Here is a 23740-nt window from a genome sequence, read left to right as displayed (position 1 = left end):
AAGCTCTTCTAGGATCTGAATACATTGAGAACATTATACTTTTTGTTACTACACTCCAGACTATAAATCTGGAGTGTAATGAGACACATTAACTAATATTAGAAGAACAAACACAAGCCACAGAACACAGTAAGTGTTGCAGATGAAGAAACTGGATCTCAACATGAGACTCATTGCTTCTTAATCCTGTGTTGATGTTTCCATTGATAAAATGAAAACAATGCAAATGATAATCCATTGAAGTATTTTCCAGACTTAACAAGCTAAGTGTCCGTATATATATTTTATGCACTCTCAGCATATTAAATATTGCCATTATTATTTGAAGTGAGTTTTTTGTTTGTTTGTTTGTTTGCTTTTGGACCACACCCGGTGACACTCAGGGGTAACTCCTGGCTATACGTTTAGAAACTGCTCCTGGCTTGGGGAACCAGATGGCACGCCACAGGAATGAATTACAGTCAGTCCTAGGCTAGCGCGGGTAAGGCGACCTCTTGCGCCACTATTCCAACGCTTTTTCATTGTATTTTTTATTTTTTAAGTGAGATCTTCTAAAGCTACTAATACTAGATCTTGATCAACTACTAATCAGCTACTAATACTAGATTTTGATCTCCCCATCCCCAGCTAAATTGTGATCATGTAGAATTATCTTGAGGGATCAAAAATGAATAACAGTGGATTTTTAGATTCTTTTTAAAAGAGACAATAAAGTTATGTTTTTTTGAATTTTCAGGAGTACCACACTAAAAATTCCCAAGTGGTACTGAATGAAACAGGAAACTTAGGACTATAGGTCCTCCAGTTTGTTGAAAAAGCCATTGAAAAGGTTACAGAATTTACAATTTTGCCATAGCGGTCACCTGAGTTACTGTATAAAAGTTTTGTTCTTGGTAGATATTTATCCATGTGTCTACTCATAATTTTCAGGTTTCTTCTATATTCTGCATAGAATCTGTTCACTTTGCAGTACTTGATTCATATACAATCATAATAAAAACATTTCCTATATAAAGACTAAAGAGCCTTATAATTAAAAATATCTAGGTAATGACATAGGTGAGAAACTTTTAAAAGGCTCACTCTTTAATGAGGAAACAATTATTTTTAAATACACATATAGATGTAAAGATATCTATCTATAGATAGATGGATATGAAGTTATATATCTATCTATTATAGTGATCTCTGGCTAAACAATTTTTGAACCACTCAGATTTAAAGAAGATTGGCATCTTATAATCATATATAAATATGCATGAGGCATGATAAAAATTAAATAATCATTGAATACAAATCATGGTAAAAAAGCAGACAATGGTCAAGGAAATAAGAGAATAAAAAATAGCACAGATCAAATGGACTCGTGTTTGTTTGCAGTAACATTCTACTGCTCTCCTATGAATTTATTAGAGTTGCAATTAGAACTGCAAAGTTATAATGGCTTCTTTAAAACATTTCATTTAACATTATTATATTCAAATAGTTAATTAAATGTTTACTAGTAAACAGATGTCAGATGTGTAGAAATCTCAATGTAATTAAAATACACATGCTGTATGCTCAAACAAATGTGCCTTGCTTTCAGAATTCTTTAGATACTCATCAAAATCTGTTTTTAGCATCAAGCATTGCCTTCTAAAATAATCACTTTGTTGCAAGAATCTGTTTCTATTTTTTATTTCTTCATGATAAAGAAAAACATAATCTGAGAATATTTTTTTAAATAGTAACGGCCCAAAATGTGTAACTTTTCTGCCACGAATGTTATCCATTTCCATTCTCCCCAACCCCTGCCTGTATTGGGGGTAAGTATTCTCTCTCTCTCTCTCTCTCTCTCTCTCTCTCTCTCTCTCTCTCTCTCTTCTCTCTCTCTCTTCTCTCTCTCTTCTCTCTCTCTCTCACACACACACAGACACACACACACTATCATTGTTACTGCAGACATTTTTTCTCTTACTGCACACACAACTCTTTGTGGAAAGTTTTATATCACGGGCTGGTCATTCCAGCCTGCATCTTTATTGTCTCTGGGTATTATTACAATACTGCCTTTATTTTTCTTAAATCCCACATATGAATGAGACAATTTTGTGTCTATCATTTTCCATATGATTCATTTCACTCAGCATAATAGTCTCTATATCCATCAATGTATAGGCAAATTTCATGATTTCATTTTTTCTAACAGCTGCATTAGGAAAAATTGTTAGGAAAAAATTCACGTGTAGATGTACCAATGTTCCTTTAGACATTTATCTGTTGTCAGGCATCCTGTTGATAACAGATTCAGGCTTTTGTAAATAGTGTTGCAATGAACATAGGAATTCAGAGGGAACTTTAGTATTGTGATTTGTTTTCCCAGGGTATTTTCCTAGCATTGGTATTGTTGAATCATCTGGGATCTAAATTTCCAGTTTTTGAAGAATATCCATAATCTATTGTAGAAAGGCTTGAATAGACAGAGTTCCTTTCTTCAGGCATCCATACCAGCACTGGATATTCTTTTTTTTATATTTTTTGTGATGTGTGCCAGTCTTTTTGGTGTGAGATGATATGTCATTATTGTTTTTCTTTTTACATTTTAACTTTTTTTATTTTTATTATGGTTGAAGTGAATTACAATTCTTTCACAGTAATATTTGAGGCACATAGTGACAATGAGTGAGGAGCATTCCTACTACCAGTGTTGTCCTCCCTCCACCCTTGTTCCCAGCATGCATCCCGCATCTCTGTCCTTTACCCGTGTAATGCTAGTGCAAATGTTCCTCCCTTGTACAGCTTGTTATAGATTGGGTATAGATTCTGTTGTCGTTGACTTTGGATTTGGTTTTCATGTCTGATTAGTTTTTATTTCCACCAAATAAACATTCAACTGTCTGGCCTTGCTACCATCAGGGGAAGAAGTTAAAAAAAAAAGGCAAACAAAAAAGAGAAAAACTAGGAGGAGCCCATCAAGGTGTTATAAATATCCATTTAGAAAAAGGAAGGGAAAAAAGAAGAAAAGGGTAATAATACTAGCAAAACAAAACAAACAGAAAACAATAATGGAGTATCAACAAGATTACAAAAAGAATTAACACAGAATAAGCCCAAAACCAAGACCATCAGCTATATAGAAAAAGAAAAAAAACACTCCCAGGATTTGTCGATTTTTTTTAGGCTTTCCCATTACATAGAGATTCTCAATGTAAAAACAATCTGTTGATTATTTAAATTTCTTTACATTTATTAGCACTAATTCTCTTTTTTTGTGAGTCTTGCTAGTGGTTTATCAATCTTATTTATTCTTTCAAATAACCAACTCTTGGTTTCATTGACCCTTTGGATTGTATTTTGGAATTATAGTTCATTAATTTTGGCTCTAAATTTTATTATTCTCCACCCCCAAACAAACCCCACCTGCTTTCAGCTCATTTTGTTGGTTGTTTTCCAAAGTCAGGATTCTTAAGCAACCCCAATATTTAATTATGGCTAAAGATCTGTAGTATATAGATTAAAAAATACTATGCATACATATAAAGAGAAAACCATGCAGTTCTTTGTAGGTTGTATGGAGCCAGGAGTTATCACGTTAAGCAAATTAAGTCCGAGAAATAAGGACAAATGCAATGTCTCACTTATCTGGGAAATCTAGAAAGACAAGGAACAGTATAGACAATAATGAACTATAATAAACCTTTGGCCTAGTAATATATATCTAATGATTGAATGATTTGGGAAGTCAAGACTAGACTAAATTTAATAGAGACAAGTGGTAGAAGGTACATGAATATTTTGGTTAAGTGGTGTGATATGTATATATAAATATATGTATATATATACATGTGTGTTATTATCACTCCAAACTAACATTATCTTAACTATATTGTTAAAAAACAAAACAAAACAAAATTAGGATAAGTCAAGGTATTAATTAAAACAAAGAGATTATAAATAATAATTTAGCCTCAGGTTAGTAATAGTAAAACTGTTTTTCATTACAGGACCATGGCAACAACTTCTCACATTACTGAAATTTTCTGTTTATCTATAGAGGACTATTTAGTTGTTTTAGAGTGGGTACTGTGGTCACACCTGGCGGTGTTGATCAGAGTTAAGCGGTGTTCTGGAGCATGAGGTTCCTAAAGACAATGGAATGTTGAGATGGCAATCCAATACTTGAAAGGGCAGGGTATGCATCTGGCATTAGTTTTGGGGTGGGATTGTACACAATGCTGGGTATTGAACTTAGGCCCAATTCATGCTCTGCTCTCCCTGGCCTTTCAATAAAAGTAAATATATATTTTTTTTATATTTTAGCTTGTTTTTATTTCTAAAATTATAAAACACATATAAAGTGTTACATATCACTGTTACTTCACACTAACATGATTCCTTAAGATATTCACAATAGAAGAATGGCATCAAAATCAATAGACAGTTGAAGTTAATTGTAATTTGTAGTTTATTGTACAAAATAAATTAAATATTTATTTTGCAAAGGTAGGAACAAAGGGATGTCCTAGTCATGTATCTTAGGGAAAACATTGTCTAGGATAGAAAGAAGTACAAAGACAATAAAAAAATTGGGGGACAAATGACTCATCTCAGAAGACTGACAAATCAGTAAGATGCAGACTCCCAGGCTAGGAGTAAGATTAGCTTCCTAAAAGAAGAGGTGGCTAGATTCCCTGGGATCAGAAGCTCCTTAGCTTATAACCAAAACACAGGATGATTATGAAATATCTATATTATCAAATCTAATATCTAGATTATTAATCATTAATATATAGATTAATTATTAAAATCTATATTATCAATATGTAATATGTAGATTAGCTGGTGTTTGGGTTGATATTTTTCAGAGTGAGTGCAGACACACTATTCCCCTGCATTTTCCTACTTTCAGGAAACCTGGTATCTATAATCATGACCCACAAAAGCTTCAGTATCAATAATAGTGCTTTGAATTTCTGAGCAACTACATTTGTTTGATTCTGGCATCCACATAACAACACACCAATTTAGATGCCAATGTGTAGCTGAGGTCACTTAATATTCAGAAATAAATAAATAACAGAATGAACAGCTAGCGACAAGAGCTTACTAAACCTTCTGCCAATGTCTCAATGACTTCATTGGAGATATAATAGTTTTCACAAAATTTCTTGTTGCTGTATTTTTAATTTTAGTTTTGAATATATTGCTTTTTTACTTTACACTGTATATCTCCTCCTAAAAATATTTTCTGTGAGGGCAAAGTCGATTGACCAGAAAAACCTAGGGAAAATTTAGGGTGAAACCCTATCCTACAAAAAGCAATTTCCTCACCCCAGCCTGAGTTCCATTGCTTCCCAAGAAATCATGTGGCCAGGATCATTTCCCACCCCACATAAAAATGTGGAATCGGCTACTGTTTAATAACCACCCTGTGGCATTGGTGAGAGGTAAAGTCTGGCCCATGCAGGGACTCATGGAAGAGCACCAACAGTTCCAGATTTTTCCAAGCCCTTCCCAAGTGACAGAAGTGGTAGGTTACTGCCCTAGCTGCAGAAGCAGAGATGGCAGGTCACTGCTGATCTACCATTCCCAAGTTCTTAATGTTTTCAGGAATAAAATTATTGAATAACCAAAATGCTCATAATCAGGATTAGAAAACAGAAAAACATATTGGAATGTGTAAGAGAAATTTCCCACATAGGGAGAAACTTAGTTTAGCACTAAGTTAAATATTGCTCATTTTGTTTTCATGTATAGGAAAACCACATCTTGTCAAGTGACAAGAGTTTTACATAGAATGCGTAGTTTTATAATGTTCTATTTTAGCGCCTTTGATTCTTTCTATCTTGATTATTTGCTTAGTTATTTCCCATTATCTCTTAGTTCCTATGAGTTTAAAATCTGGATCAATCTATGATCTTGAGAAGTTCTTAAATTCCCATTCTTAAAAAGAGCTCAGGAATTTGCAGGATATATAAAATGTGAAACGTAGAAGGCTGAGTGAGCTGATGTTAGCAGCTGGCCAAGGAAAACCAAAGCTTCCACTTTCACCTCTCATCATCTTTTTATGCCATGATATGAACACGATTGATCGAGGAGTCATTCAAGATTCCTGTCACTTTACATTACAATGTTCGACACATTAGTAAATTTCTAATACTAATACATGTTACTTCCCATAATTTTCTTTATTTTTGTCACTACCAATATTGTTGCTATCATCATTCCATAATTAAATCTGTTGCCCTCTATTAAATCTTTTTTCTTTCTTAAAGCCTGCCATTTTGGTGTAACAAAATCTAAATATTTTGTAATAGCCAACAAGATCATGTTAAATTCAGTGTGCTAATCATTCCAAGACTCTTATCATCTACACGTTTGTCTTATATAAGATTATCAATTTTGAGTGAATTTTACAATTTTAGGTCAATGTGATTATTACCTAATACTTGTTTTTATATTTATATGACTTTCTTACACTAATATTTTATGATTTTCTATTAAGGCTTTTTCTTTAATGTCAATTATTTCTCCATGTCCTACTTGGTATATATAAATTACTCTACACAACCATGCATGTCTATACATGTATAAAAATCTATCTTGTAATAATTAATCATCTGGGCTTATTATATAGAGTATTTACTGATACATGACATTATATATTTATTGATTAACTTGCTTTGGGTTATACAAGGTGAAGTACTTTTATTTTTTTATGTTTTTGTTTTGTTTAGGGGCCACATCTTGAAATTCTCAGATTTTACTCTTTGCTCTATATTCAGGGATTACACCTTTCGGGGTTTAGGGTTCAGGTCCATTGCATGCAAGGCAATTGCCGTATCCACAATACTATTGAATAGAACCTAATATTTTGTGTTTACCACCAATTTTCTACAGTCAAATTTTCTATATTTTGGAAAGAAATTTTTATGAAAATATTTTTAGAGAAGTATGAGGGAAGAGAAAAAATGAAAATATGTGTTTAAGAGAGAACACATGCTTTTTTTCTGAGTGGAAAAGCCAGGCTCAATGACTTCTTACTGTAACTCTATAGAATTTTTAAATATAACATTAATTTTAAGAGAGTTCTCTAAATGGAAGACATTTTACTATTCTAAAACTTATAATGCCTCTAGTCACTTCTTTTTTACAAAGAAGTCAATCACAAAACAAAACTTAAAGTTCACCTTTCAGAAATTCTTTCTTTTTTATTAAACTAATACAATCACATCACTAGAATAATCACATTATTATTCTTCTTACTGCTCAAATGCATTTTCCTTTATTTTACAAATTCAGTCAGTCACAAATTTCTATCTCATACTACTAAAGCACTATTGTAGTTTTTCACATAGAATTTAACTGAATTATAGTTCAACTTTTATACCATTATAATTTTTATCACTATTATTTAATATTTTACTCATATACAATATCACATTCATTTTTATTTATCATTTAATATATTATATAGATCTGAACCCCTGTTAGGTTTTGTCACTCAAAAGAATTCCCTGAAAATAAGACCCTGAGGTTTAAGTCCTTAATGTTAAGAATAAATGTGTTATCATTCATTTAGGAGTATGAGCCAAACTTCAGAATTAAGCTCTTAGTCAACAAATAAACCACCAGAGTAATCAGAGTAATATGTTATTAAATACCTATTGGTTCATTTTTTTTCTTCACAATATAGCTCTGGGAACTTAAAAATAGTAATTGATCCTTTCAGTTGCATTCTATTCAATTAAAATGATTATTTCATGCAACTGAAACTCCTGACTTAATGAGGAATATCTTTGTTTTAGATGTTAAATTCATTTTCCATATAGATATACATAAAAAACTTCATTATTTTACTTAACAAAAATATTTTTTCTTTCTGTTAATTAATAAAGAAATGTTTCTATTTACCTCCTCTACATTGCTTTTCAGATACCAATATTTGACTCTTTTATTATGTGAAATGCATTTATAAATGAATTTCAAATATTGACAAATGTCTTTTTAGTGATAATATTTATTTTATTTTTTAAAATAATTTTTATTGTGACAAAGTGAATTACAAATCTTTCACAGTAATATTTTAGGTACATAGTGACAATGAATCAGGGGCATTCCTACCACCAGTGTTGTCCTCCCTCCACCCCTGTTCCCAGCATGCATCCCATATCCCCCTCTTGACAAATGTCTTTTTCGGTTCTATTATATCTTAGCCGTTGAAATATATTCTGTATATTCAAAAATACTTTTTCTAAATGTAGCTCTGAGAAAGGACAGTTGGTTAAACATTTTTACTCAGCCTTTCTCTCACATTTAATGATTCATTCTTAGCGGTGTCAGCATTGAACATAAAGTTAAGTTCTCATAAAAGGTTTAACATTTTGACATTTCCTGAAAGATTGGAAGAAACCAAAGTCAGCTAGTCACATCCAGTGCTTAGTTTGGTTATAATCACATCATATCTCCACAATAAATAAAAATAAAAATCTTTTCTTTTTTTGGTTCTTGGGCCACACCTGGTGACGCTCAGGGGTCACTCCTGAGTAACCCCTGAGCGTCACAGGGTGTGGCCCAAAAACCAAAAAAAAAACCAAAAAAAAAAAAACAAAAAAAAAATGGGGCCGGGCGGTGGCGCTGGAGGTAAGGTGCCTGCCTTGCCTGCGCTAGCCTAGGACGGACCGCGGTTCGATCCCCCGGCGTCCCATATGGTCCCCCAAGAAGCTCAGGGGTCACTCCTGGCTATGAGATCAGAAGATCAGAAATTGTTCCTGGATTGGGGACCATATTGGACGCTGGGGGATCAAACTACAGTCCATCCTAGGTCAGCATGTGCAAGGCAAATGCCCTACCACTTCTGTACTGCTCCAGCCCATAAAAAATATTTTTAAAGATCTATAAACACCACAGAGATTGGCGCACATCACAAAGAATGAGAACAATCAGTGCTGGCGGGGATGTGGAGAGAAAGGAACTCTTATCCACTGCTGGTGGGAATGCCGTCTAGTACAGCCTCTATGGAAAGCGATATGGAGGTTTCTTCAAAAACTGGAAATTGAGCTCCCATTCGACCCAGCTATTCCACTCCTAGGGATATACCCTAGGAGCACAAGAATACAATACAAAAACCCCTTCCTCACACCTATATTTATTGCAGCACTATTCACAATAGCCAGGCTCTGGAAAAAACCAAGATGCCCTTCAACAGACGAATGGCTAAAGAAACTGTGGTACATATACACAATGGAATATTATGCAGCCGTCAGGAGAGATGAAGTCATGAAATTTTCCTATACATGGATGTACATGGAATCTATCATGCTCAGTGAAATAAGTCAGAGGGAGAGAGAGAGACGCAGAATAGTCTCACTCATCTATGGGTTTTAAGAAAAATAAAAGTCATTTTTGTAACAATCCTCAGAGACAATTAGAGGAGAGCTGGAACACCAGCTCACTCCATGAAGCTCACCACAAGAGTGGTGAGCACAGTTATAGAAATAACTACACTGAGAACTACCATAATCAAGTGAATGAATGAGGGAACTGGAAAGCCTGTCTGGAGTACAGGTGGGGGTGGGGTGGGATGGAGGGAGATTTGGGACTTTGGTGGCGGGAATGTTGCACTGGTGAAGAGGGGTGATCTTTATATGACTGAAACCTTATCACAATCATTTATGTAATCAAGATATTCAAATAAAGAGAAAAAAAAGATCTATAATTATATAAATTTACTTAAAAATATAAAAATAGTTTGCTCATCTCCTTTATACATTTGTTTTGTCAACACATGAAAATAAATCCAATGTACATATATAAAAGTATATGTTTTTTTGTTTGTTTGTTTGTTTGGGGGGCCAGGCTCAGTAGCACTCAGGGGTTACTCCAGGATCTGTGCTCAGAAATCACTCCTGCCAGGCTCACTGGACCATATGGGATATTGGGGATCGAACCTGCATTGGTCAAGGCAGATACCCTATCTGCTGTATTATGATTTCAGTCTATAAAAGACTATGTTTTAATCATAGAAGCCTACTGAAGCATTGTGAAAAAATAATTAAATCTTCCAAAGACTTTAGAAATAAGTGCATAAATGTTATTACAGTATGGAAGGCACTAAATAACAATGTTTTATGGTAAATAAAAGCTATGTAACATTTGATACCATACAGTGATCTTTTGCTTTAATCTTTTAATCTTTGCTTTAAATGTGCACAAACCCGCTCCATAAAAAAATGTATAAACTTAATTGCAGTTAAGACAAGTGATTGTGTGGCAAGCAAATATAAACACACACATTTGTTTACAATATGGTCAATTGAACCAATTAGACACTTAACAATGGTGTCCTGAGTTCCCAATGGTGTCACCACATAGCGAACTTCAGTGACCAGAATTCATACTCAGTAGTTCTACCTTGTTCTCATATGTATTTTCTTTTATCATTGCTAGGCTTCTCTTTAATTTGCATAACTGTATCTGTTTTCAAATCGAGTATTGTTCTCTTGTGTTTATTGGCTCTTTAGTGTCAGCTGACATTCCCTAAATAATTCCTACTCTGTGTCCCATTTCTCATTCAAATTAAAATGTTATATACATGTCAAGCAAGACAATATGCAGTTATTAAAATGTATATAATGTATTTATAAAAATAAAAATAACTGTTTTACATTTTAAAATAATATAAAGTATTATACCATCTAGTTTATTAGGATAAAATTATTTATAAAAAGAATATATTTATATAATATTATGACTACATTATATTAAGGAAATGAAAAATTATAACTTTAAAAAATTGAAGCATTTCTCCAGTAGGAGATGCCAATAATAGATAAATTTTCTCTTATAAGTTTTAAAATTTATATACTTTATATAGCAAATTGATACATTGTAAAGCATCTTCTAAAGCACTATCAGAATAGTACTCTATGTAATGATTATGTAAATACAGACTTTTAAAACTTTAAATTTAGGGATACTTCTATTGATTATTGTTCAACTCTTATCTTTAAATATGGGGCCTGGAGTGGTGGTGCAAGAGGTAGGGTATTTGCCTTGCATGCGCTAACCTAAAATAGACCCAAGTTCAATCCTCTAGAGTTCCATATGGTCCCCCAAGCCAGGATCGAGTTCTGAGCGCATAGCCAGGAATAATCCCTGAGCGTCACCGGGTGTGGCCCTAAACAAACAAAAATTAGCAACCAGGGAATCGATTTTACAAAGGTTAAAGGACTGGGTTCCCTGGGAAAGAGATTTGGGATTAGAGACTGATACATAGGGAATTTTCTTAGACATATTCAAATCAGCACTTGTGGAAAGGTATAGGAAGACAGTGGAACTGGATGGAGAGAGAATAGGATATACTCTCAACAAATGCAGCGACCATCTTTATCAGTAAAGTTGGGTTTAGTTCAAGTTTCATTCATGATTCTAGGTCTCTAGTCACTAGGATCAAGCAGTCCATTGGGTATATATTTCCTTCATAGTTGAAGGGGCTCTGCCCAATCTAGAAAAATTTATGCAGGTGATTGATAGGCTAAGAGCTGTTGGTAATCAATACTCCCAGCAATGTGGCTCTTAATTCCCTTTTCTTTGAAGAAGAATTAGGGGATTCACTGCAATATTCTTCACTCTTGTTGAAAAGAATGACTGATATCTCCATGTTTCTTATTTCTCTAGATTCCTATCCAGAATCTTTTTTCTTATTGTTAAAAAATGCCTTGCTGTACTTTCAATTATAGTCATATATACATTCATTTGAACTCTTTTCTTATCTATTCTTCTACATACATTTTTATATAGCTTGTCACCAAACCTTACTTTTAAATGATGCTAAACAATGCTACACATCCTTTAAAAAAAGTTTTCCCTAATTTATTCTCCCTTTTAACCACATTTACAAACTGTCTTAGGATATTAGAAATTATACACTCTCAATTGGGGAGAAACAATTAAAATGTAATTTGAATAGGTAGTTAAACACATTTCCCTGAAGGTTGATAACATTTTGTTATTTGATATTTTAATATAATTGCAAGTTATTGACATAGACTACTCCTTGCTGAGGAGAGACAGGAAAATAACACTTCTGAATAATTTGCTAACAAAAAATGCTCTCTTTTGTTTTCTAAATGTGATGATCATTACTATTGCATTGTAAAGAAATTGTGTTGTATACTAAATCCTCTATTAAAAATCACAATATGTTGAAATTAAATTTATTTTAGATGATCTCAAGGGTTCCAGTGGTTTGTATAAGATAAGAATACTGTCAAGTTAGAATTATTGAATACAAAATAAAAGAATAGGAAAACATTCTTGGTTTCATCATACATTTTCTAAAAGAAGTATATTGTACATATTTTCATAATGGCTCTTTGGAAGAGAGAATTTCACTAAGTCAGATGAAAAGGAGGAGTGACAAAAATAGAAAAAAGAGGGGGAAGAGAAGGTAAGAGGAGGAAAGTGTATAAGGAGAGGGAGAGAACAAATATGCTTTATGATGTGTGAATATCTTAGGTCTCTACGTCAGAAACTAGATTAACTCAAACTAAATAAAAACAAACTTAAAAAGGAACCATAGATGGAGTATAGCTGGTAAGGTTAAGAATAACTGAGGTAGATTTGATTCTTGGAGCACCATATAGTACCCTGATCACCACCAGAAGAGACCCCTTAACCACAAAGTCAGAAGTAAGTATTGAATACAGAAGGGTATGCCTCTGCCTACAAAATATTAAAAAATCACTGATTCTATTTGGGAAGAGCATAAGTGTGGTCAGAATTCAAACGTGGTGGTGCTCAGGGTTTATTATTGTTTCTGCACTCAGCAAGTAGTCTTGGTGGGCTCAAGGGACCATATTTGGTACTGAAGATTAAAAAAATCACTGATTCTATTTGGGCAGAGTATAAGGATGGTCAGAGTTCAAACCTGGTGGTGCTCAGGATTTATTACAGTCTCTGCACTCAGCAATCAGTCTTGGTGGACTCCAGGGATCGTATTTGGTGCTGAATATCAAATCCAGGTCAGCTGTGTGCAAGATAAATAACTTGCCCACTTTTAAGAATAATTACCAGGGCCTCAGTGATAGAAGAGTAGATAAGATTCTTAACTTGCACACAGTTGACTGGGTGTTGATTCCTGGTATACCATTTGGTTTCCCAATCCTGCTAGGAGTGATACTTGAGTGCAGAGCAACCAACAAGTGCGACCTCAAAACAAAACAAAAATAATAATTACACATTAGATAATAAGATTACATTTAAAAAAAACATCATCTGAAAGATACGGAGATAGCTCAAGGTGCTGACCTCATGTGAGACCTCAGGTTAAGTTCAATCCCCAGCATTATTACATGGTCATTCTAGCCACCTTGACTAATAACACCAGAAACAATCTCTGTGCTTAAAGCAGAAGTATATCTCACAAACTAGCAGGCATGGAAACAACTAAATGAAATAAATGAAACAAAAATACACAAATAATTGAGTAATCTGTAGTACTTTAGGTACTTTACATGTTTTAAGATCTTACTTTAAGTGAGATCTTTTCATTTTGTATATATATTGTGCTTTAAATAATGATGCATATTTTACATTTCAGCCTTATGTTTAAAGGTAAGAGTGAAATGAGTAAATTTGACATATATATGAATTATATTTAAATCAAATAAATGCAAATAAACTTTTAGAAGATATATTATTGACTACATTTTAAATAAATGTCAAGTTTCAACATAGACAAAAGATTGTAGGCAGAGAGAGAAAAAGAAACAAAAAATGAGAAAAAAGATTGTAGGGATGATTTATTGTTATTAAGTCACTTTCAAGCTACATGAAATTAAGCAGTAAATTTTTAATTGAGTGTGATGTAAGAATGAGGGTAATGAAAGAAGAAATGGAGACCACTGGGCCTAAAATTATGCCTTTTTTCAAAATGGATAAACAAGCTGCTTTTCAATGCTCTAGGAAATGAAGAGAGATGCTCTGGGAAAATGGCATGTATTAGTGTAATTCTTCTATTTACAAGATATAAGCGATTTTATCAAACCCACAACTAATGTCCAAATATTACTTAAGTGTATTATGTAGCTAAAAAGTTCTTAGGTATAAATGCATGATAAATATGCTTTTCAATGTTATTTTCAAGATTAAAACTTGTTCTTTTTCTATTTTGGCTATGCTTCACTCTATGTGGGCCACTTAGACTATATACTTACTCCTCCTGGCAAAATGTCAAGAATTATGTTCTTTCATTATATTATTTTAGAAGCTTAAGAAAAAAGAATGTCACTTTTGCATTCTTTTTATCAGAAGCATATATTTGTAGTTCTAATTGAAAAATGTGTATTCATCATACAAGAATGAATCTATAGTGACAAGAGGAAGTCATTATTGAAGTTCAAAGTTTACTTGATGTCTCAAAATTGGGAATGGGAAAATGATTTTTAAAGATATATCAGGGTTAAATAACCAGAAATTGAGACCACAGCTTATCTCTTTCTTACCAGACAAAAAGATAATACAAAATCCTTGGCAATCATCTCTCTTAATGTCAGTGGAGTAAATTAACCAATTAAGAGATAAAGAGTGGCAAAATGGATCAAAAATTAAATACAACATTCTGCTGCCTACAAGAAACACATCTGAAAAGTTAGAGCAAACATAGACTTAAAGTAATAGATTGGAGGATAATCATTCAAGAAAAACACTCACTTAAAAATCTGGGGTGTCCATACTAATTTCAGATGACTTAGACTTTAAGGAACAGAAATGAATGTTCTTAATAGCAAAGGATATGTACAACAGGAATAAATCAAACTCTTAAACATTTATGCACCAAGTGAGGGATGAGCAAAATATTTTAAATAGTTGCTGATAGACTTAAAAGAATACATCAATAGTAATACAATAATAGTGGGAGAATTCAGTACCTCCATAACACCCCTTAAAAGGTCAACCAGACTACAATCAAACAAGATTACACTGTCTCTGAAGGGAGAAATTAACTGAGTGGCTTAATATATGTATGTGTATATATATATATATATTTGAGAAGCACTGGTACATGTATATACACATATATGTATATGTACATATATGTATATATACATATCTATAGATACATATTTTATATTCAAATAGCTCTCCAGACCCATAAAACTGGATATACATTTTCGTCTAATGCACATGAGCCATTGCTCAAAAATAAACCACATGCTGGCCCATAAAGCATACCTCCATAAAATCAAGAGAATAGATATTGCATAAACTACCTTCTCATATCATAATGCACTGAAATTAGAAGTTAATTATAGAGAAAAACTTTAACACCTGGAAAATATAGAGCTCACTACTGAATAAGCAGTGGGTCAGAGATGAAATCAAATAGAAAATCAAATTTTTCCTGAAAACAAGCAACAACAAAGACACAAATTATCAGAATTTGTGGACATTGCAAATGCAACACTAAAATAAATTTTTATAGCTTGGGAAGGACTTATGAGGAAGAAAAAAGTGTCCTACATAAATAACAATGTCACAACTTATAAAATTAGAAAGTGTTCAAAACAATGAACCCAAAATAAGCATAGTGAAGAAAATAATTAAGCTTAGAAGAAAAATTAATAAACTGAAAATCCAAAAGAACAATCTGAAAGATCAATGAAAGCAAGTGTTTGTTTTTTGAACATTAAACACAAGCAATAAACCTTAGTAAAACTCAAAATAGAAGGGAGAGAGAAATTTACTAAACCAATTAGAAATACAAAGGGGAAAGTTACTACAGATACTACAGAAATTCAAAAGCTAATCAGAGATTACTTTGAGAAACTCTATGCTACAAAACAAGAGAATCTGAAGAAATGGATAAAATCTTGGGTCCCTGTAACCTACAAAAGTTGAACCAAGATGAACTGACGTATCTGAACATACCTAAAATTATTATGGAAACTAAGAGTAATCAAAAGTCTTCCTAAAAACAAAAGCCCAGGTCCAGATGGATTCACTAGTGAATTCTTTCAAGCCTTTCAAGAGGACATACTACACATTTCCAGAAAATCCTTTCTCTGGAAATTGAAGAAACAGAAATACTCCCAAATAATTTTTATGAAGCTAACATTACTCTGATACCAAAGGAAGCAGAGATGTGATAAAAAAGAGAAAGTACAAACCAATATCCTTGATGAACAAAGATGTAAAGATACTCAAAAAATCTTAGCAAATAGAATCCAGCATCTCATTAAGGTCTTACACAATGATCAAGTAAGTTGATTCCAGAGATGTAAGGATGGTTTAACATACACAAGTCAATCAATGTATACACTATATGAAAAAAGGAATAAATAACCACATGATCATATCAATAGATGCAGAATCCATATTTTATAATATCCAATACCCATTCACTATAAAATATTGAAACAAGATGAAAATGGAAGAAACTTTTATTAGTATAGTATATATATATACCACAACCCATAGTAAATATTATACTAAATGGAGAAAAATTGAAAACCTTTCCTCTATAATCTGGCACGGATGTGGTTGCAGTTCTTGCCACTGCTATTCAAAATACTACTGGAAGTAGGTTCTATAGAAATTAGGAAGGATAAAGATATTAAGAGCATCTACATAAGAAATAAAGAAGTCAGGCTCTCACTGTTTACAGATGACAAGATACTATATTTAGAGAATCCTAAACACTCCATCCGAAAGCTTCTAGAAATAATAGATTTGTATAGCAAAGTGACAGGTTACAAAATTAACATGCAAGTGTCAATAGACTTCTTATATATAAATAATGATAGAAAAGAAATACACATTAAAAAAACAATCTCATTCACAACAGTACCACTGAAATTCAAATACCTTGGAGTCAATTTAAATAAAGAGGTGAAAGACCTAGTAAAATACTACAAATACAGCTTTAAAAAACAAGAGTACACATGGAAATAGAGACATGTATCCTATTCATGGATTATGAGGATTAACATCTTAAATAGCAGTACTCCACCAAAGCATTTTACAGATCTAATGCAATTCTCTAAGGATTTTCATGATATTATTCAAAGAAGTGGATCACTGCTGGTGGAAATGCCATCTAGTCCAGCCTTTATGAGAAGCGATATGGAGATTCCTCCCAAAACTGGAAATTGAGCTCCCATACGATCCAGCTATACTACTCCTAGGGATATATACTAGAAACACAAACATACAATACAAAAATCCCTTCCTCACACCTATATTTATTACAGCACTATTTACAATAGCCAGATTCTGGAAACAACCAAGATACCCTTCAACAGATGAATGGCTAAAGAAACTATGGTACATATACATAATGGAATATTATGCAGCCATCAGGAGATGAAGTCATGAAATTTTCTACACACGGATGTACATGGAATCTATTATGCTGACTGAAATAAGTCAGAGAAAGAGTGATAGACACAGAATAGTCTCACTCATCTATGGGTTTTAAGAAAAATAAAAGACATTCTTGCAATAATTTTCAGAGACATAAGAGAGAAGGGCTGAAAGTTCCAGCTCACTACACGAAGCTCACTACAAAGAGTGATGAGTGCAGTTAGAGAAATAACCACATTGAGAACTATCATAACAATGTGAATGAATGAGGGAAGTAAAAAGCCTGTCTAGAATACAGGCATGGGTGGGGTGAAAAGGAGGTAGATTTGGGATATTGGTGATGGGAATATTGCACTGGTGAAGGGGGTATTCTTTACATGACTGAAACCCAACCACAATCATGTTTGTAATCAAGGTGCTTAAGTAAAGATATTAATTAAAAAAAGAAGTGGATCAAACACTTTAGATTCATTTAAAACAATACATGTCCAAGAATAGTTAAAGAAACCTGTAGGGGGAACAAAAGATGGTGGGCATAACTTTACCCAACTTCAATTTGTACTGCAAAGAAATTTTCATGAAAACAGCGTGGTATTGAAATAAAGGCAGACCTTCACATTAATAGAATAGCCTTTTTTATTCAAAGAATGACCAGGCATACAATCAAATAATTTTTGATAAAGGGGAAAGAAACACAAAGTGGAGCAAGAAAAACATCTTTAACAAGCGATGTTGGGACAACTAGTCAGCCACATGCAAAAAAGTGCCCTCGGACGTCCATCTAAAACCATGCAAAAAGGTCAAATCAAAATGGATTAAAGATCTTGATATTAATCTTAAAACTATAAATTCATGAAGAAAAATGTAGGCAAAACACACCATGGTATTGAGAATAAAGGCATGTTTAAAGAGGAAACAAAGTTGCCCGAGCAAATGAAAGCAAAGGTAAACAAATGAGAGTACATTAAACTGAGAAGCTTCTGCACTGCAAAGGAAATTGTGACTAGGCTATAAAGGCTACCCACAGAATCGGAAACTATTCACTTAATATTAATCTGATAAACTGTTACTATCTAAGTTATACAAGTTTCTGATATAATTTAACAAGAAAAAAGCATCTACTATAATCCAAAAAATAGTGAGAAGAAATGAATAGAAACTTTCTCAAAGGTAAATACAAATGGCCAAAAGGCACAAAAAAATGATCCACATCATTAATCATCAAAGAAATGCAAATAAAAACAAAATGAGTTATCATCACACAACACAGAGACTGATATACATCATGAAAAAAAAATAACAACCAGTGCTGGCATGTATGTAGGGAGAAAAAAATTCTCATTCACTGCTTTCAGGAATTTTGTCTAGTCTATATGGATATTCCTCAAAAACTGGAAATTGTTCTCTCATATGATCCAGCAAAACCACTCTTAGGGATATATCCTCAGAACACTAAATACAATACAAAACTGTCCTCTGCACGCTTATGTTTATTGCATCACTACTAACAATAGCCATAATCTGGCAACAAACAAGTACCCAACAACAGATGAATGGCTAAAGAAACAGTGGTACATCTACACAATGGAATACTATGCAATTGTGAGGAAAAATGAAGTTATGAAGGGACATAGAGGCTATTATGTTGAGTAAGATAAATCAGAGAGAGAGAGACAGAGAGACAGAGAGAGAGACAGAGAATAGATATAGAATAGTCTAAGTCATCTGTGGTATATAACAAGAATAAAAACCAGTATGGTAATATCCAGAGACAATAGAGATAAGGGCCAGAATGATCAGTTCATGATATGAAGCTTAGCATGAAGCGGCATGCACAATTAAAACACTAACTAGAATGACAAATATCATTACATGATAGTGAGAGAGATAAGTAAAATGCCTCTCCTGAAGACAGGCAGGGCTGGGGAGGACTGGGGGACATTGGTGGTAGAAAAATCACTCTGGTGAAGGGTGCTATACATTTGATAACTGAAATCCAGCTATGAAAATTTCTATAACCATGGCACCTAAATAAAGAAATTATTTTTTAAAAAGAGAAAAAAATAGGAAGTGTTAACAGGCAGGATTTATTATAATAATTGATCAGATCATGTTCAAGTGAATACAAATGCCTAAACTTAAAGCCTCAACAGAGTAAGCTAGAGAGCTTTTCATAAGAATAATGACAAATTGATTTTTCTAAATTCTATCCCACACAAAATCAAATGATTAAATTGGATGTGGACATAAAATCCAAAAGAAAAAGACACCTGTGAAAATCCAGTTGCTATAATGAAGGATTGTAGGTCTGATATGAGAACAGTGTAGGTGGTACACAGTGATTCACTCATAAAATCAGTTGGGAACAAGCAGAGAATAACATTTATATCCTCAGATGAATGTATACCAATTATGAGAATATAAGAAACAATTCAATCTCAAGAATTTTACACTAACTGATACCTGTTATCAACTTATAAAATTGGGCAGAGATTCAAATGTTATGGACTATATATGTAAATATGTACATACGTATATATTATGCACACAAACAATTATTTTCACACACTAGATGGTGACTATTATCAATATTAGGGAATTCCCAATACAAATATAGAAAGCACTTGACAGATCAAGTAAAACTATACTTTAACCATTAAAAACTTGTATCTGAAACGACTGTGATCTTGACCCATGAGAGAAATAGGCCTGATGTCATAAGGATATATCTAAATAACAGCAGTTAATTACAACAACAAAAAAGACAGTTATTATTTTTAAGTCTGAAATGGTAATTTTAAACATGATTGGATAATTTTTAAAAATTTGGATAATTTAAATAAACATGATGATTTAAAAGACCAGATATTTTCCTTTTCTTTGACAGACTACTTATTTCATATCCTTATACAGTGCTAACCACATACCTGAGGCAGCATGAAAAAATATAGTCAACCTTATTCCACACCTGTTTAATATGGCTGCTTTTAACCCTGATTAAGTGGATATTGTCACCTTGATCGACATTAATTTCAACTACATATTTTATACCAGTTATCTTCAACAGCCACTCTATGGCACAGCACCAGGTGAAAAGAAGGCTGAAAGCCATTGTCTGTTACCTAGGTTATAATTGCCAGTACATGGACCAGTATAAAGTACTGGTGCCAGTTGAAGATGTAAAAAAGATGAAGAATGTTGTGTAATTCATTCCAGTATGATTTGACCAGTGGCAAGTTCTATGAACGTCAAGGCTGAGAAGAGCTTATTATTAAAGGAAGACCCAAAGATATACCCAGAATTGAATCCCACCAACCTAAAATGGATGCTACTGCAACTAGTCTCACTGGGATACTGTGGTACAAGTACTATCAGGCTGCAAATGACAATTATCTCTGCTTCTACTTCTGCTGTCAAGGCTCCTGCAATGATAAAAACCAGGTCTAAGCTGGAAGAAATATCACATGGGTGGCATTGTCTCCCAGAAAATGGCTCACCTGCTACTTAGAGAAAATAGAAAATATGATGATATATAGAAGGTGGTGAAGGAGGCCTTGCAAATACAATCCAAAGCCACTCTGTGACAATAAAAGTGAGACCCTCTTTTACCTTTTATATTGTGTATCAGTGATTACTCTGTCAAGTTTATTTTCTAGTATAATATGAGTATGAGGTTTTGAAAAATAGTACAGGTCAGGTACTTTTCTTGCATTCAGCTGGCTGATGCCTTGTTAGTCTCTGGCTTGGTATTTCCCTGAGTACTGCTAAGGGTCAATTTTGCCACAGTCCGAAATAGATTCTCCACACCACCATGTATAATCCAGCCCCCCACACTCAAGAATGGCTATGGCTTCACTTACTAGTATGATTTTTAAAGAACAGCGTATACATATATACACACATATATACATACACACACATATATATGTATACATAAAGTTTTGCATTGTGGTTTATGGTACTGTTGCTGATATATAACCTTTCAGCACCACATACTCCTACCAGTTTAATGTTTCTCTCCACCATGTATTGGCCTCCTTCCTGTCCTATCCCTCAGCCTCCTTAAGTGGTATGTTTAATAACCAGTTCTCATGTTCTTTGTTTCAGTCTTTGTATAATTGGATATTATTGTGAAATTATGTATTTTATACCACATATTAAAGAAATCATTCTATGTCAGTCATTCTCCCTCTGACTAACTTCATTCAGTATGATACTCTCCAGGTTTCTCTGTGTAGTAGAAATTACACGACTTTATCTTTTCTTAGAGCTAAGTAATATCCCATTGTTTATATTTAAAAGTTTCCTTACTCAGTTATCAATTCTTGGACATGATGGTTTTCTTTCTATATTTGTGCTAGTATAGATAGTGATAGAAGTAACATATTTTTGTATTTTTAAAGACTCTCCATATTGCTTTCTATAGAGGTTAAACCAGACAATATTTCCACTAGATGTGAATGAGTGTAACCAAATATTTTCAAATATGTCTTTTTCACTGGTGTGAGATAACTTCGTATTGTCGTTTTACTTAGCATGTTCTTAATCATAAATGACAATAATTACTTTCCGTATGCCTATTGTTTATCCGTATATCTTAATTAAAAAATTGTGCATACCTTCTCATTTATAAAAGGGGTTTACGCTTTTAAATTTGAATATTACATAAAAAACAAAAACATTCTATATGACAGAATAAGATTTAAAAGAATGAGACTCAGTTGTTTTAATAAAAAATAAATTTGTAGATTTTTTGTTATTTACAAGGTATTAGTAAGTAGTATTGATATTGCTGCTGAGAAAATTTGAAAATTCTTAGTCACTTTTAGAAAAAGGGAAGGTAGGAAATGTGCTTGTCTTTGGCCCTGAGAGATAGGACAGCAGGTGGGGTGCTTATCTTTCATATAGCCCATCTGGGTTCAATCCGTGGTATCCTGTATGATTCCTGATCATTGCCAAAAGCTATTCCTGAGCAGTCAGGAGTAGCCCTTGAGTTTCACCAGGTCTAGCATATTCCCCAAGAAAATAATTTTCACCTAATTTCATACATTTATAAAAGGGCTATATGTATCATAATTAATCCTTGTAAATGGTGAGAATTTATAAGAAAATAATTTTTCAAATTATGAAACTAAGATGTGTTTTTGATAGCTTACAGACTCAGAGAACTTTGCCTTCATAAATAAAAATAAAATCTTGTGCCATGAAATCATTCTATGATCTTATTATCTACTCTCTGTTTCTTGCAGCTTTATTTTGTCTATTAATCTCATTTTTTTTTATTTCATGGCAGCCCTTACCTACTTCAGAAATGACTATTAAGAGTCTTAGCTCAGATGTCCCAGGGAATGAGAAACGACCCTCCCCCACATACCTGTGCATTAGTCCCAGAAAAAATTTTGTTTGGCCATGTTAACCTTTAGAAAAGGCTGTCTCAGTCTCAATTTTTATTGCATTGTATAGAGATGAGTTAATAGGGTAATGGTTTGAGTATGTGACCTCTCCATTGACTAGTAGTAAACAGTGTGAGAAGTAGAGTATGCTACTAGAAAATAAGAGAATAGAAAACTCAGAGTATGTCACATTTGACTTTATTAATATCAATTATTAATATCAATAATTAATATCAATAAATTAATATTTAGTAAAGAATAGAGATATGGATGAGCTGAAACTTTTATAAAGATCAGGTAAAGAACATTTAAAGACAGTTATTCTAAAAAACATGAAATTCAAAGGACAAAACAATTACTACAAGACCAAAAGATGTAAATAAATCTATATGGTTCAGAGCTAGAATTAAAATAATATGCACTGGAAGAAAAATGAACTTTTTAAAAGATTTAAACTTTATGATATTATAACTTTATAAACTATAACAGTTAGGGTGTCTCTAGAAAAAATCAAGGTCTTCCAACTTTTTTTCTCTTTTTATATGGAATGCTTCACAAATTTGCATGTCATCTTTGCACAGGGGCCATGCTAATCTTCTCTGTATCGTCCCAATTTTAGTATATGTGCTGCCGAAGCGAGCACAAGGTCTTCCAACTTATATTGTCAAATAATAAATTGTGTTTATTTTATGCCTGGGCAGTTGTATACATGCTATTTCTAGTATATAAATGGTGAGACTAAATCACTTCAGGAGATAATAAGTTTAACTATTATAATCTAAAATCCAAGTTCTAGGCTGGAAAGATATTACCACAGGCAAGGTGATTACCTTGTAAGATGCTGATCCAAGTTAAATTTCTGATACTCCTTACCATACTGAGTAATCCTTGCTGAGTGCAGAGCCAGGATTAAGTTCTGAGCATAACTGGTATGGCACAGAGACAAACAAAAATAAATGTTTTAAAATATCAATTTTAATATAAGATCTGAGTCTGTT

At 33.1% G+C, this 23740-nt stretch overlaps 1 non-coding gene across 1 annotated transcript; it reads right to left on the bottom strand.

The window, feature by feature from the left end:
• Positions 1–23278: 23278 nt before the first annotated feature.
• On the bottom strand, positions 23279–23385 carry LOC126019844 (U6 spliceosomal RNA). Its single transcript, XR_007499463.1, has one exon. It is a non-coding gene; the product is annotated as a U6 spliceosomal RNA (small nuclear RNA).
• Between the last annotated feature and the right edge of the window lie 355 nt (positions 23386–23740).

This window comes from Suncus etruscus, chromosome 9 (genome assembly GCF_024139225.1).
Source record: "Suncus etruscus isolate mSunEtr1 chromosome 9, mSunEtr1.pri.cur, whole genome shotgun sequence".
Classification (NCBI taxonomy): Eukaryota; Metazoa; Chordata; class Mammalia; order Eulipotyphla; family Soricidae; genus Suncus; species Suncus etruscus.
The sequence above is the reverse complement of the archived record's forward strand: the minus strand, read 5'-3'. Positions and strand labels throughout refer to the sequence as shown.